A 14,079-nucleotide genomic window follows, 5' to 3' on the forward strand; every position below is an offset into this window, starting at 1 on the left:
CCTCAAGATTCTCTGACGCTTTGGGACACTCATTTTGTTTTCGTTCAAATATTATCATCCAAAAGTATTTGCTTTCTTTGCTGCCCCAAGAATTAAACAGGAAAAAAAAGCCATTTGTGTGGAAGTTAATGAAATTATTATTATTTTGTATTACCGTAGTACATAGGGGCCCTAACCATGTGCTACTAGTGAGATAAGCATTTCTAGCAGTGCTGGAGAATGTGATGACAGTGATTTTCAAGCCAGGCTAGATACTTCTCGTAAGCAGCGTGGTTATAAAGAAAAGGGGGGAAGGGAATGTAGAGAGTTAGCAATCAAGGCATTAGGGCCAGAGATGCAAGAATCCAGTCCTCATGGTGCAGGAGTATCCAAGATCTGGGGATTTAGCTCTGCTCCTTATAAAGAGATGGGTTGGCCCTGAAGTTTGGGTCGAGATTGACATAAAACAAAATTATCCAAGTGCAATAAATGACAGGATGGCTAATGCACTAGGCCAGGACTCGGGAGTTCTGAGTTCAGGGCCACACTCCTGGTATGACCTTGGCAAGTCACTTAGGGTATGTCTACATTGCCCATACCCAACATCCATATTGCTATTTTTAGCCCCAAGTCAATTGAGCTGGGCTCTGAGACTTGCTGCCCTTCGCTACCGTGGGTTTTTTATTGCTGTGTAGACATCCCCTTAGGGCTCTCTGTGGCTCAAATCCCATCTGTAAAATGGGGAACATGGTGGGCAGTGTGATAGATTACATCGCAGGTCCAATTTTCAGCTGATTTTGCTTCGTACATGTTTTAACGACGTCCCCTTTCCCTCCTGTCTCTTGTATTTGCTTGTTCAACACCTAGCACTAGGGAACCACGCGTTTGACTGATCTAAGCACCAGAGTCCTAATAAATAATATGAATGTCTTATTTTGAACCAGAGGGGTAGCTGTGTTAGTCTGGATCTGTAAAAAGCGACAGAGTCCTGTGGCCACTTATAGACTAACAGACGTATTGGAGGATAAGCTTTTGTGGGTGAATATTCACGTGTATTCACCCACGAGAGCTTATGCGCCAATACGTCTGTTAATCTATATGGTGCCACAGGATTCTTTGTTGCTTATTTTGAACCACACAGTTATACCCTTTCTACTCACCTTAGGCACCAGCCTCATCCGGAGGTACGTCCGTTTACACCAGCTGCGGATCTGAGCATCTGTTTTGTTAGGGATTTAAAATTTAAGGCTCTCAGCTACACCAGTTGTGATTCTAAAGTCACTCCGTTGTTTTGAGTGGAGATAACCCAGTGTAAATCCAGTGGATTTATTACAGTTTTACATTGAGATAGCAGAGGACCGGGTGCTGCCCAATGCTCTACGCCAAAAAAGTTACATATTGTGAAAGAACTAATCCTGGAAGTAAATATTTGGATTAATGCAAATATTTGAAATAAAAATCTCAGCTAATGTGCAGCCTACAGAGGATAGATATCCTTTTAGCTTGAATTCTTTCATGTCTTGCCATAAGTGCTACTGTTCTTGGGTGCAGTTAGAAGAAGATAAATAGAAAGATGACACTACAGATGGATGGAAAGGTGAGGTGCTGGCAGATACATAAACAAATCCATAGATAGTGAATGTTGCATAAATCCTAAAGTCATGGAAATGTAAGGCTGGAAGGGACCTCAAGAGGTCATCTAGTCCAGCTCCCTACACTGAGGCAGGACCAAGTAAACCTAGACCATCCCTGATAGGTGTTTGTCCAACCTGTTCTTAAAAATCTCCAATGACAGGGATTCCACAACCTCCACTGGACATAGATGAAGGGATAGGTAGATCCAGGACCTAAAACAGAGTTTTAAAAAACATTTTACTTGTATTTACTTATTTACATTTGAGTTCATCATTTAATGGGAAACTCTTCCTCCTTGTGCTGAAAAAGTGACTGACAGTGGCTGGTAGTGCAAACAAAAAACTCTCTGAGAATAGGTTGCCTGAAGCTGGTTTCCTTGGGAAATCAGAAACCTGAATGTTAGCTGAGAAAACTTAGGCACAGTCCTGTCATTCCTGAGAAATAGCCAAATACAACCACTAAGGATTCTGAATTTACAGTGTTCAGAAGCTAAGCCTGACTTTTTTTTGATGAACACTGTACTCTCAGCCTGGTATTGCAACCTATTTTACTTTTCCAGTAGAAGTTCCCAGTGCTGATGTGCCAGCCATTTTGCCTAATATTTGCTCCCCAGCCCATATACAGGATGTATATATCCTTGCATCTAACTTGGAATCAGTTAACAGCTTTAAAATGTCACTCCAAATTATGAGCTGACAGCCTGCCAGGTGACATTCCTTGACCTCTGTTCTCAGGGACTACATTAAAAGTATCAGCTTTACTTTCAACACACAGGAAACATACAAAGATAGTTTTCTTTAAATACTGAATTTATGGAGACTTCTTGGTCATTGACACAATAGAGAATTCTGGTGTGAATTAGGGCTGGTCTCCATTACGGTGGGATCAATGTTACTGCAATCAATCCATCGGGGGTGGATAACTCTCTTGTCGACTCCGGTACTCCACTGGAATGAGAAGAGTAAGGGGAGTCGACGGGAGAGTTTCTCCCATTAACTCAGCACGGTGTTGACCTCGTGGTAAGTAGATCTAAGCTTCGTTGACTTAAGTGATGCTACTAATGTAACTCAAATTGCATAGCTTAGATCAACTTTTCCCTATAGTGTAGACCTGCCCTTAGTACAGATAGTTTCATAAACTCAGTTTTTAGGGAAAGAAGATATCACTTCAATCAGTTAGTCTGACCACCTGCATAACCCAGACCATAGCGTTTCACTCAGATTCATAGGGACCATTAGATCATGTAGTCTGACCTCCTGTATAACATAGGCTGTGGAATTCCATCCAGTTACTCCTGTATGGAGTCCAATAACTTGTGTTTGGCTAAAGCGTATCTTCCAGAAAGGAATCCAGGTCTTGACCTGAAGATGTCAAGAGGTGGAGAATCCACGTCTTCCCTTGGTAGTTCCAGTGGTTAATCACCCTCACTATTAAAAACTTGTGCCTTATTTCTAGTCTGAATTTGTCTGGCTTCAATTTCAAGCCATTGGTTCTTGTTCTGCCTTTCTCCACTAGATTAAAAAACCCTTTAGTACAGTTAAAAAGGTGTGATTTTATACTGATTTAATTAACCCAGTAATCGTGTGTGTGGAAACCTCAAACTGGTTTAAACCTGGCTCACATCCATTTAGTTTGTGTTGTGTTGTGCCCCTGGGTGGGTTGTCGGCAGGAAAGATCAAACCTAGAACCTCAAGATCTTAATGCATGAGCCTCTACTGCCTGAGCTAAAATACCTGCCTCTGCTAGCCAAAGCTGTAGCAGACTCATCAACTTCTGTGACCCATCCACCACCAGAGGGGGACTGAATGCCAGGCTGAGTGGCTTAGATTTCTATTGGTATTTACAGGCATAAGCAAAACCAACATAACCAGTTTTAAACAGATACAACAGGATCCATAGGGGGTTGCAGTGGTTAAACTAAGTGAGTTTTTAAACTGATTTAAGATAAATTGGTGCAACTTGTGTACGTAGGTGTCATAACTATAAAGGGAAGGGTAACAACTCTCCTGTGTACATACTATAAAATCCCTCCTGGCCAAAGACACCAAAATCCTTTTACCTGCAAAGGGTTAAGAAGCTCAGGTAACCTGGCTGACACCTGACCCAAAGGACCAATAAGGGGACAAGATACTTTCAAATCTTGGTGGGGGGAGGCTTTGGTTTGTGTGCTCGTTGTTTTGGGGATTGTTGACTCTTGGGACTAAGAGGGGCCAGACATCAATCCACGCTCTCCACATCTTTCTGAATCCGTCTCTCATATTTCAAACTTGTAAGTTACAGCCAGGCAAGGCGTGTTAGTTTTATCTTTGTTTTCTCAACTTGTGAATGTTTCTTTTGTTAGAGGGTTTACCTCTGTTTACTGTAACTTTAAGGCTAGAGTGGGTTCCTCTGGGCTCTTTAAATTTAATTACCCTCTAAAGTTATTTTCCATCCTGATTTTACAGAGATGATTTTTACATTTTTTAAATTTTTTTTTTAAGAACCTAATTGATTTTTTTCATTGTTTTACGATCCAAGGGTTTCGAATCTGTGTTCACCAGGACTAATTGATGAGGGTGTACTTTCAAGCCTTTCCTTTTCACCCAGGAAAAGGGGTGTAAGGACTTGGGGTGGGGAGGGGAATTAGTCTCAAATCTGTCCAGGAAAGGGGCGGGTTAGAGACTTGGGAAATATTTGGGGGAAGGCAGAGTTCCAAGAGGCTCTTCCCTAAGATTTGGAACACACTTGGTGGTGGCAGCTTACTGTAAATCTAAGCTGGTAAATAAGCTTAGGGGCCTTTCATGCGGGTCCCCACATGTAAAATCAGGATGGAAAATAACTTTACAGGGTCATTAGATTTAAAGAGCCCAGAGGAACCCACTCTAGCCTTAGGTTTAAAGTTACAGCAAACAGAGGTAAACCCTCTAACAAAAGAAACATTTTACAAGTTGAGAAAACAAAGATAAAACTAACACGCCTTGCCTGGCTGTAACTTACAAGTTTGAAATATGAGAGACGGATTCAGAAAGATGTGGAGAGCGTGGATTGACGTCTGGCCCCTCTTAGTCCCAAGAGTGAACAATCCCCAAAACAACGAGCACACAAACAAAAGCCTCCCCCCACCAAGATTTGAAAGTATCTTGTCCCCTTATTGGTTTTTTGGATCAGGTGTCAGCCAGGTTACCTGAGCTTCTTAACCCTTTGCAGGTAAAAGGATTTTGGTGTCTCTGGCCAGGAGGGATTTTATAGTATTGTATACAGGAGGGTTGTTACCTTTCCCTTTATAGTTATGACAGTAGGCAAACCCTTCATGGCTGATACAACCCTGGGCCATTACAGGAAGGTTTATTCCTTCTAGAGACCTTTCAGTGGGGAGGATGTGCTTGTTTCTGATTTCAAAGATGTGGCCTAGTGGATTGAGCAATGTGTTAGGACTCAGGAGAGTTGGGTTCTATGCCTGCTTCTACTGCTGGGTAAGTCACTTCATAGATTCTGAGGCCAGAAGGGACCGTGGTGGTCGTTTATTCTGACCATCTGCATAACGCAGGCCACAGAACTTTGCCTCTCTGTGCCTCAGTTTCTCCATCCATACAATAGCAATTGTGATACTGACCTTTGTAAAGTGCTCTAAGATCTACTGATGTAAAGCACTAGGTATTATTAACAAATTCATCAAAGGCTCTATCAGTGTCATTGGGTATATCACAGATCTTCTTCTGTTTTTTTTTTAATGAGTCCAAAACTCTCATTTTAGCTCCATTGCTAGCAGACCACCAACGTTTGTGAAGAATAAGAAGAGTTGCATTGAATGTTCAGCCTTTCCCTCTAATACCAGCTTCCATTGATGACTAGTGTTATTTCCCTGTGAGACCCAGCCTCCAACACTTCAGAGAAATAAAAACAGTCTTACAAGAGTTGTATATAAAAAGAAGGGTGTGTCCATCTGTGTATGCATGTAGTATTTAATATATAAATAAAAGTGAACATATATAAAGTTCTCCATCTAGTGGTACATAAGAATAATAGTGTTGTATTGTTCATACATTTGTTGGTTCAATATAGTTGTTATGCCCTGCAAATGGTTTCCTGTACGTAGTCTTTACCACTGAAAGACCCCAGTTACAGGAAAAAAAGTCTAGAAGTCCCGGTGCTGCCAATTCTCATGAGTTTATTGCAAGTCTTATAATACTTGGTGCTTTTGTTAAAGCTCTAGCGGCTGGAGTCAAGTCACTATGTGAGCATCTCATCTTTCATTTTGCAAACCAGGATGTTTCTAGCCCTCATGGTTATGGAGAAAAGCTTGGAAATGTGACCCAAGTCTGAGATTTTTCAAAGCCTGATAATGAGAATTAGGTGCCCAAATCCCCTGGACAGCTTCCAAAGCTTCAGCCTTTAATTCCTCTATTTATACTTTGTGCCAAAGAGACTCCTTTGCATTTGAGATCCAGTTTTGACACTAACTCCTCTCTGTGCCCTTGCACAAAGCTCTTGCCTTCTCTTCCTTAGTTCCCCTTTTGTAAAATGGGCATAACAATGCATTGTGCAGTAACTGTGCAAAAATGTTAAGTGTGATGTTGCAATAGGTTATACCTCTCTAGCACCCCGTTGGGGGGAGGATGGGACCTCTCTTGTTCCAGCCATCCTTCCCTGGGTAATGCCATCGCTATGGTTTGAGTTCAGAGTTTGGGGTGCAGCCCTCTAACTGCAACTTTCCCCTTTCCAGGGTGTAAAGTAGTTCAAATGAACAAAAACGGCACAATACTTCCACCGCCCATAAAAAGGACCAAGTGCCCATGGTCTCACGCAACGTAAAAGAGGAGGAGATCTGCGGTCCTTATCCCCTGTGTCTCCAAACAGCCATGGCTGAGCCGCAGGACCCCAAAAAGAAAAGGAAAGAAAAGCCAATCCCTCTACTTCCTCATGGGACCCAGGCAGCCAGTGCTGACTAGCAGTTTCCCCAGTAAGGAACCCCCTCTAGCTCTGCTTGCTCCAGATCACCAGATCCTTCTCGAGGACCTTCTGTCGGATCCTTCTCCAGATGTAGCATGTTGGGGCTGATTGTGAGTAGCTGAAAGAGGATGGCTGAGTTTTTAGTATATCAAAGAGTGTGAGAGAGTATTCATAATGGCAGCTACTCTTTGTTTTGGAAATAAACTGGTTTGTTCAGAGAATTTATGGGCTTTGGTCAGAAGATCTCTAACTTCATCTTATCTTCAAACAGTATAGGTGACAAGGTGGCGTGCTACCTGCTTTACTGATACAACATGACTGAGCTCATTTCTAGACAGATTAGCCCTGAAACAACCATTCTGACTCATGGGAATATTAACAAAGATGCCAACAAGTGACAAAATTAGCAAAAGATTTCAGAGAAAGGTCGGGATTTGAATTAGTGTCAAGGAACCCAAGAATGAATAAAAAAATTCAGAATTCATTGGGCTGTAATTAATTTATTCTGTTTGCATTGAAAGCTTTTACAGCACCAAGTATAATGTCATTTAGATTAAGCTGTAGGGAATTTATGGAAGATGTCAGGAAACCTCCCTTTGTAGTTCAAAAGAACAATTCAATATTATGACAGTTCGGTTTTCAATAGGTAGAACATTGAAATTCAGCTCAATAGGGATGGGGAGTGGAGGGGGGCAGAGTATTGATTTACACATTCTTTAAAAGGACTTAAAATGTGTATTGGATTGACTCTTATCCCAACTAAAGTATGCTGCTCATCTTCTTCAACTGTAAACTCTTTGCGTCAGGGACCGTGTCTACCTCTGTCTGCACAGTGCCTAGCACGATGCGGCCCAAATCCTGATAGAAACATCCAGATACTAGAAAGAAAGAGAGATTCTGTACCATCTTGCATCTGAGGGATTTAGAATATATTGCAAACACTGGTTACAGTATACTCCTGATTATCTAAATAACATGAGGGACAGAGATTTTATTCAGATAATTGGGAGTTCAGATAATCGAGAGGGCAGGAGCAGTTCAACCATTCAACAGTTGGGTGGCCTTCCCTGTGGCCAAGGGCCCATCCTCTTCCTCCGTCTTGCAGTCCTGACTAGGGGGGTGTCTCTGCTCTATTATCCAAACCCCTGCATTATCCAAACCCTTTTCTTGTCCCTCCCACATGAGATACGTGGGAGACAAGGAAGGGATTCCAATAATAGGGTTTCAGATACGTGGGAATATTCTACAGTTGGTTAATTCTCAAAACACCCTCTTTAATAGATATGAATTGTAGAGAGTGACTGAAATCAGAAAATCCTAGCCTGAGATCGACCCAGGTGGTGCTCAGTCTGCAAGGAGGCTATGTCCCTCTGGGATTTGTCTTGATGAGCATGACAAAAAGAATTTGGGGGAAGAGGTAGAGGGAATATTCAGATTTGACTCCCTCATACAGGGAATCTTCCCCGTTTAGGAAAACATGGAAGCATGTTTGTAACCTGAAGCAGGATTTAAGCACATTCTCAACTACAAGTGCATGCTTTAGTGAATAGGGGTAGACATAAACATACATATCAGTGCTTGGCCAAATTGGGTTCTGAATGCCTATGAGAGCTGCTGGAAGCGGCACAGGCCGAGGGACATACTGGCCACTGCTTCCAGCAGCTCCCATTGGCCTGGAGCAGCGAACCGCAGCCACTGGGATCCGCGATCGGCCGAACCTGCAGACGCAGCGGGTACACAAACCGGCCCGCCAGGGGCTTTCCCTGCACAAGTGGTGGAAAAAGTCTGGGAACCACTGATCGAGTCTTTTTATAATTAACTTTTATAAACCACACAGCTCACAGTGACCCCTACTGGGTCATCACTTCTCCTAACTTAAATAAACTGCTTATCCACAAACATTCCTAATAATTTTAACCATCATAAGCTTCTGTATATCAAAGGCACCCAAATTAAAGGTCTCCATCCACTTATTTTCCTTCGGTTTCAATTTGTTGACTCTTTTCTCCTCTCCTTCCATTCTGATTAGCAGAAACTGCAAACCCACAGTTAGTTTTGACCTTGCCCTCATAAACCCTGCTTTCAAATTAATCCTTAACTAGGTGGTGTTCTGTTTTATTAATTCATGATGGCTGAATGCACACAACATGGTTGCAATTAGCTCAATCACAATCTGGGGTACACTCACCCCTCAAATCCAGGACAACAGACTCAGGCATGGGACTCTGGGTCCGAGCCCTGGGTTAGTGCAATTTGTGTGTGGACAGAAGAAGCGTTAGGCTTGAGCCTGAATTCAAACCCCGGGCTTCCATAGTAGTGCAGACATAGCCCAGGTGACGTACATCTCCAGTTCTGATTTGGATGTGGTTGAAATCTCACAAGATCAAATAATCTTATGAGATTCCTGCCATTGCTGGGCCAAAATCTTCCCAAGAACACCTGAACCCTAAACCAGATTCAAACCTTAACAGTCTCTCTCTCGCCTACATCATCTTTCACCTAACTTCACTAGAGGAAGCTTACGTTAGGGTTCTTGGCAGAGGATAATTCAGTAATGACTATCTCTTCTGTAGATAAATACTGGCCCACAAACATCCCCTCCATTTTCCACACCAGGGTTTTGAGAAAACCAAAGAAGAAGCTGTTTCTAAATAAACCAACCCAGGTTTTACACTGAGCCAAGTGAATACTTATAGTAAGGGAAACCTTAATACCTTGTTACAAGGAATGGAAGTGGCTGGATCTGCTTATGCTGGCAGAGTGATCTCTGAGCAAATGTCTGTTTCCTGGAATGTCTTGGGTTTTGTTTCCATGTTAGCTTCCTCTGTGCCCAACATGAAACCAGGGAGGTTAAAATGCCAGTACAGGACTTGGGGAATTTAGTCAGTGCAGAAATGATCAATAAAAATCATATATGACCATTGTGTTGTCTCATTATCTGGTCTAATGATCTTAATTTAAAAGCTATATATACACATGCAATGAAGCACGTGGTTTCTAGAAACAAAGATCTGCAGATCGCCATTATAAAAGCTGCTTTAGATTGTTGACCGATATACACACAAATATTGTCTCTGTGTTTTCTGGAGCCCAATTTGTCATGGGTGGATATAATAACCATGGGCTCTTTGCAGTGCTTTCCTTACCACTGTGTATTCTTCTCCTGCTGAAAGTCAAAAATCTTGAATTAGAGCCAATCAGATACAGCTAAACTACGCCCTGGCTACAGTAAAAATATGATCAGCATGCAATTTATTATTAGAACAGGCCAGGCTAAATCTTTACTCACATCACGGCAGACACATATATCCAATTTTTTAAACTTATTTGACTCCTGAGCAAGGAAAAGGAAAAGAGACAACAGATTAGCCAGTTTTAAAAACATAATATACTTTTAGCTGGACCCCTTGGGAAACAGTGCTCAAGGCCTGCAACATCCATTATGCTGAGTTACACACTGAGGATCTCTTCCCCCGGCCCCCCCGGAATGGCCTGAGAATTTTAGCTTTTGATCAGTATGTTCTGAATGTTGCCTAAGCTCGATGGAAATTTTGACACTTGAGCAAACTACAGTAAGTTAATAAGGAGAAATTTCCAAAGCACAAAAGTCACTAGGCTCCTAGACCCAGCTCCTCAAAGGAATTTAGGTGAATTGAAATCCAGGAGAACTGGGCATAAAATTACCTGTAAGGATCTGGGCCCCAGTTTCCACTGAAAGTCACTGGGAGTTGGATGCCTGACTCCCATTTTTGTCTTTAATAATCCCACCTTCCTGAGGCCCTGATCATGCAAAAACTTAAGCACGGGCTTAGCTTTACTAATGGGAGCAGTCTCTATGAAATCAATGGGACAATGCGCGTGCATGAAGTCGACAAGACCATCATGTGATTGAGTTAAGCATCTGTGACAGGTTTCCAAGTGGTAGCCGTGTCTGTATCAGCAAAAAGAATGAGGAGTCCTTGTGGCACCTTAGAGGCTAACAAATTTATTTGAGCATAAGCTTTCATGGGCTACAGCCCACTTCATCAGATGGATTGCATTGCTGGCACTTGGCCCTCTGCTATGTACATTGGCCAAACCAGACAGTCTCTACGCAAAAGAATAAATGGACACAAATCAGACGTCAAGAATTATAATATTCAAAAACCAGTTGGAGAACACTTCAACCTCCCTGGCCACTACTACAGACCCAAATGTCGCAATTATTCAACAAAAAAACTTCAAAAACAGACTCCAACGAGAAACTGCAGAACTGGAATTAACTTGCAAAATGGACATCATTAAATTAGGCCTGAATAAAGTCTGGGAGTGGATGAGTCATTACACAAACTAAACTATTTCCCCAGGCTAATTTTCCCCCTACTGTTACTCACACCTTCTTGTCAACTGTTGGAAATGGGCCATCCTGATTATCACTACAAAAGTTTTTTTCCCCTGCTGATAATAGCCCACCTTAATTGATTAGTCTCATTAGAGTTGGTATGACAACACCCATATTTTCATGTTCTCTGTATGTGTATATACATATACTAACAAATTTATTTGAGTATAAACTTTCATGGGCTAAAACCCACTTCATCAGATGCATGCAGTGGAAAATGCAGTAGGAATATATACTGCATTTTCCACTGCATGCATCTGATGAAGTGGGCTTTAGCCCACGAAAGTTTATACTCAAATAAATTTGTTCGTCTCTAAGGTGCCACGAGTACTCCTTGTTCTTTAAGCGTCTGTGTGTCTGCAAGACTGGAGTTTGAATCATATTTTGCTTTTCCTGACATTAAACAACTGATCACATCAGAAATTTTACTATAAAAAGAAGAAAAATAATCCAAGTGAAGTGAGTATTTTTAATAATACAACTATGAGCAGTGTGGAAAATGCCACTCAGACATCACTGAGTTAGAGCTACCACAGAGTTATTTGTTAAAACTCTAATAATAGGAATTGTGCTAAAAAACAGGGCTTTTGGGTTCACTGCAGATATTCACTCGGTGCTTTGTTTTTATCCATTGTAACTAAGTCCTTATTTTAGCACAGACAGGCTTTGTGTTAGGACGGTGGGGTGTGACAGTAACATTTCCACTGAAGTATCTCTGCTTTTATGATGAACATGAAGCAATGAAAGGCAGACAGGTACTAAGACAGATGCCTGCGAGTTCAAACATCAAATATGATTAGTATCTCTGGGCACAGTTATGTTAATCTAATCCTTGCAAAAATTATCAGAAGCATTTCAAGCCCTGGTTTGCTTTGATAGATAACTACAAATTAATGCCCTGATCCTTCATGCATCTGCGTGGAGTTCATTGAAGGCTGGATGTGGTAGGTGCATTAGAGAGGGGAATGGAGGAAGGAACCTGTCCTCCAATACAGGAGCATAGGAGACAGACGTAATCTGGTGCCCTGTTCTCCAGGGCGTGGCGGTATCTAGCACTGACGTGCTTAGAGGAAAGGTGGAGTCATAGTCAGTACTGAGGTGGCATTGTACCTTAAGAGGTGCCGGGATGGCCCTCTGTGTGTCGGGTATTCTTAGGGGACCATTTGCTCCCATTTTAAGGCCCCAGTCAGCTGCGCAGCCACATAAAATGGACTTAGTGAGATGCTCACTGTCTTCCATGAGCACCATTTTGAAAAACTCAGGCTCTGATTTAACAACATGCTTTGGCTATTTGGGAGCTTAAGTTAGGTGAATGAAACACAGGAAGGATGGTGCAGTGGTTAGAATGCTAGCGTGGATCTAGTTTCAATTCCCTTCTCTGCCACAGATTTCATGTGTGGCCATAGGCAAGTCACTTAATCTCCCTGTAAAATAGGAACAGTTGTGGTCTCTCTTTCCCAGTGGTATAAAGGAGACTGAATTTAAAACAATGTAGGCCAAGTGAAGCTCCTTGGTGGTATGGACTATTAGGAATAGTTCTGATGGAGGTAGATTAGTGGGCAGAGTGCAGGTGAGACGGTCAAAGATGTGTGTGTGTGTTTCGCCACTGCCATACCAGTGTGACCCCTCTACAATAGAGTGGCACATAGTTTGTAAAGTTCTGGTTCTTCTTCAAACGGTAGTGTCTCATACCAACGTTCCCAAAATAACCAGGATGCGCTACACAGGCAAACAGGGAATTTTGTTTCCCTATTTTCAGGAAGGATTTGAAGGCTTCAGAGATGGACAGATGAACAAATGTCTCCACCAAGGGGAAAAAAAATCAGTTAAATTGCCCTTTCCTCTCTGGGTTAATGGAGACACCGTGAGCCACGGTGGCTGAGGTATCGGCCAATGAAAGGCCGTCATGCAGGCTTCTCAACCTACCTTTGCTATCAGATAGTTTGGATGCTTCTGGACAAATACTGTAACCTTTGGCCAAAAAAGGCTTTAAACTACTCTTTAGTTGCCCTTTTCCATATGGTTTTCTCTGCCTACAACAGCAACCGGATGTAAGGGTGAGAGCGGGGTTCAGACATGGGGGACATTAATGGCCAATCATATTGTTTGATTCCCTCCGCTTCCTTCCATGCTTCTCATTTCCCTGCAGCCTCTGCTCCCCTCAAGGCAGTTGGCTCTGGGGTCAGAGGGAGAGAGAACACTATGCCTTTCTATGTTCAGTATCCTTCTCCCAGATTCCTCGGGAAGTGCTATGGTTAAAATCAGATCGCTCTAGCTACGTTGCTGACGGCTGTGAAAACTTTTGCACCCTGTGTGACATAGTTACGTTGACACACCACCCTGTGTAGGCAGGTGGGTGGAAGAATTTCTCAGAGAAACAGATGATCTACCTGGGCAGAATAACCCCTTTCACTGACGTAAGATGCATCTACACTATGATGCTACAGCATGGCCTTAGTGTAGACACACCTGTGCCTGTCAGCACCTCAGCCTCCTTCCTTCCCTCTGTGTAGATCCAGAATGCTCTGTGCATGTCGCATGTTTTAGGTGTGGAATGGGGAAGCAGAACACAATGGGAAACAGAATTCTAGTCAGTATTTTCCGTTCATTCACAGGTGTCTGTCCACACTACATCAGACCTTAATCTGTTATAAACTGATGTAGCTCTACAGAAGCAAGCGGAGTCACATCAGGGGGTTTTGTCCCTCTGGCCCTTGCCTTGATGTGCTCTGCATGCCAGGGAGTATTCAAGGGTTCTCTAACCACTGTGAGAGTCTGTTGCAAATGCTGCTGATGTGAGTTGTTTACCATATCGGTGCCCGCAAACGAGGTTAGGTTATTTGGATTTGTCATGTACATCCCACTGCACCGTTACAGAATAAATATTGTCAGCCAAGTACATAGCAGGGCATTTAGCAGCAAGTCACTTAGCTGGCTTAACAGAAACAAGCTGCACCACCTTTGCATAACAGGGGGAGTTTCAGTCTTGATTCTGATTTTCCTGCCCCCGACTTTGAGTCAAACTGTTACTGTGTTGTTGACATCGAAGGCATGCTGTGAATTCATACTGACCCACACCGTCCACGAGAACTGGGGATTGATGAGTTCTGACAAAACCACTTGGGTCTGATTCTAATGAACTGTTAGTAATAATA

Source organism: Mauremys reevesii, linkage group 11 (genome assembly GCF_016161935.1).
Source record: "Mauremys reevesii isolate NIE-2019 linkage group 11, ASM1616193v1, whole genome shotgun sequence".
Classification (NCBI taxonomy): Eukaryota; Metazoa; Chordata; order Testudines; family Geoemydidae; genus Mauremys; species Mauremys reevesii.